The 3,038-nt window shown below is 49.3% G+C and overlaps 2 non-coding genes across 2 annotated transcripts; both read right to left on the bottom strand.

Annotated features, from left to right (window-relative positions):
- Positions 1 to 1,190: 1,190 nt before the first annotated feature.
- On the bottom strand, positions 1,191 to 1,263 carry trnat-agu (transfer RNA threonine (anticodon AGU)). Its single transcript has one exon. It is a non-coding gene; the product is annotated as a tRNA-Thr (tRNA).
- A 1,004-nt stretch (positions 1,264 to 2,267) lies between these two features.
- Positions 2,268 to 2,340, bottom strand: trnat-ugu (transfer RNA threonine (anticodon UGU)). Its single transcript has one exon. It is a non-coding gene; the product is annotated as a tRNA-Thr (tRNA).
- Between the last annotated feature and the right edge of the window lie 698 nt (positions 2,341 to 3,038).

Genomic DNA, 3,038 nt, shown 5'->3' with positions numbered 1-3,038 from the left:
GTGTAACGTAGCCAAGTTTGCTGACGATACAAAGATGGGAGGAAAACCAATGTGTGAGGAGGACACAAAAAATCTGCAAAAAGACATAGACAGGCTAGGTGAGTGGGCAAAAATATGGCAGATGGAGTATAATGTTGGAAAGTGTGAGGTCATGCACTTTGGCAGCAAAAAAATCAAAGAGCAAGTTTTTATTTAAATGGAGAACGATTGCAAAGTGCTGCAGTACAGCGGGACCTTGGGGTATTGTGCATGAAATGCAAAAGGATAGTACGCAGGTACAGCAAGTGATCAGGAAGGCCAATGGAATCTTGGCCTTTATTGCAAAGGGGATGGAGTATAAAAGCAGGGAAGTCTTACTTCAGTTATATAGGATATTGGTGAGGCCACACCTGGAATACTGCGTGCAGTTTTGGTCTCCGTATTTACGAAAGGATATACTTGCTTTGGAGGCAGTTCAGAGAAGGTTCACTCGGTTGATTCCGGGGATGAGGGGGTTGACTTTGAGGAAAGTTTGAGTAGGTTGGGCCTCTACTCATTGGAATTCAGAAGAATGAGAGGTGATCTTATCGAAATGTATAGGATTATGAGGGGGCTTGACAAGGTGGATGCAGAGAGGATGTTTCCACTGATGGGGGAGAATAGAACTAGGGAGCATGGTCTTAGAATAAGGGGCCGCCCATTCAAAACTGAGATGAGAAGAAATTTCTTCTCTCAGAGGGTTGTAAATCTGTGGAATTCACTGCCTCAGAGAGCTGTGGAAGCTGGGACATTGAATAAATTTCAGACAGAAATAGACAGTTTCTTAAACGATAAGGGGATAAGGGGGCGGGCGGGGAAGTGGACCTGAGTCCATGATCGGATCAACCATGATCGTATTAAATGGCGGAGCAGGCTCGAGGGGCCATATGGCCTACTCCTGCTCCTATTTCTTATGTTCGTATATTTTTATCGGAGAATCTGAAAAGAAAGGGAGAAGAGACACAGAGAGTGGGTAGGGGAGAGGGTGAGAGAGGGGAATGAGTGAGAGACTGGGAAAAAGATGTTGAATGGGTTATAATGGGAAGGGAGGAGAGAATGTAAGAGTACGCAGGGAGCCTGTTGTTTCAGGGTCGGTCTCTGAGCTGTTTAATATTCATAATTAAATCCCTTGTTAATTGACGGTGAATTTAAATACTGAGTTAATTTTGAGCAGGCCCCAGTGAGATTTGAACCCACGACCCCTGGTTTACTAGACCAGTGCTCCAACCCCTGAGCTATGGAGCCACCTGCGCTGGGCTGTGGGTCATTCCCCAGTTAGTGATGTGTGCTTGAAGAATAAGGAGGGGTCAGGGAAACGCTCAGATTGTGTCTCATCCCTCAGACTCCTGCCTCCGTCTCTTCAATATTCGCCTCTCAACATCGATATATCGGGTCTTTCACGTAGTAAAACATCCCAAGGCAACTCAGTCACACTCTGTCCCAATCTCTCAGTCTCCCTGTCTCTCTCTTTCTGTCATGTATGTGTGCTTGGGGTTACTAGCCACCAGGTGGGGCCACTGTTGGAGGTCATTGGGCTGTGCACACGTGTGTGCGGCCCAGGTATAAAAGGCCAGCCATCTTGTAATGTAATCACTTTGGGCCCTAATAAAGTAGAGCCAGGTTTGTACCTGTTCGGAGTTTACAGTATTCCGTCTGTTGAGTTATTGCACAAACAACACTTTCTCACTCTCTCTGTCTCTCTCACAGACTCTCACTTTCTCTCTGTGTGTCTCTCGAGGGGGAAGAAGAGAAAGGGGAAGGGGAGAGAAGGGGAAGAAGTGGGGAGAGAATGAAAGTAGAGAGGGAAGGGGAGAGAGGGGGGGAAGGAGTGGGGAGAGAATAAAAGTCGAGAGGGAAGGGGAGAGAGGAGAGAGAGCGGAAAGAGGGAGAGTGAGAGGGGAAGAGGAGAGCGAGGAAGGGGAAGGGGAGAGCGAGGAAAGGGAAAGAGAGAGAGGGAAAGGGGAAAGAGAGGGAGGGGAAGGAGAGAGAGGGGTGGTGAGAACGGGGAGGGGAAGGAGGGAGAGACGGGAAGGAGAGAGGATAAGAAAGGAGAATGAGTGAGAAAAGATGTAGAATGAGTCATGATGGGGAAGGGAAAGAGAGATTTTTAATATGGGAGAGAGAGTAAACCAGGACGAGAAGAGGAGAGGGGAGCTGTCATTCCAGGGTCAATCTCAGAGCTGTTTAATATTTATAATGAAATCCCTTGTTAATTGACAGTGAATTTAAATACTCAGCAACTTTTGATTTGGCTCCAATGAGATTCAAACTCACGACCACTGGTTGACAAGACCAGTGCTCGAACCCCTGAGCTATGGAGCCACCTGCTCTAGGAAAAACAGGGGAAGGAGTAGGAAAGAGAGGGGAAGGGAAAAGAGAGAGTGGAAGGAGTGAGAGAGTGGGGGAAGGGGAGAGAGAGGGGGGAAGGGGAGTGAGAGGGGAAAGAGAGGTAGAGAGGCGGAGAGGTTTAGGGAGGGAGTTCCAGAGCTTGGGGCCCAAGCAACAGAAGGCACGGCCACCGATGGTGGAGCGATTATAATCAGGGATGCTCAGGAGGGCAGAATTAGAGGAGCGCAGACATCTCGGGGGGTTGTGGGGCTAAGGGAGATTACAGAGATAGGGAGGGGTGTAGGGGCTGGAGAAGGTTACAGAGATAGGGAGGGGTATTGGGGCAGGAGGAGATTACAAAGATAGGGAGGGGTGTTGGGGCTGGGGGAGGTTACAGAGATAGGGAGGGGTGTAATGGCAGGAGGAGGGTACAGAGATAGGGAGGGGTACAGGGGCTGGATGTGGTTACAGAGATAGGGAGGGGTGTCGGGCTGGAGAAGGTTACAGAGATAGGGAGGAGTGTAGGGCCTGGAGGAGGTTACAGAGATAGGGAGGTGTGTTGGGGCTGGTGGAGGTTACAGAGATAGGGAGGGGTGTAGTGCTGGAGAAAGTTACAGAGATAGGGAGGGTGTAGGGCTAGTGGAAGTTACAGAGATAGGGAGGGGCGAGGGCCAAGGAGGGATTTGTAAACA

Source organism: Pristiophorus japonicus, unplaced genomic scaffold (assembly GCF_044704955.1).
Source record: "Pristiophorus japonicus isolate sPriJap1 unplaced genomic scaffold, sPriJap1.hap1 HAP1_SCAFFOLD_534, whole genome shotgun sequence".
Classification (NCBI taxonomy): domain Eukaryota; kingdom Metazoa; phylum Chordata; class Chondrichthyes; family Pristiophoridae; genus Pristiophorus; species Pristiophorus japonicus.
Note: the sequence above shows the minus strand (reverse complement) of the source record. Positions and strands in the feature narration are given on the sequence as shown.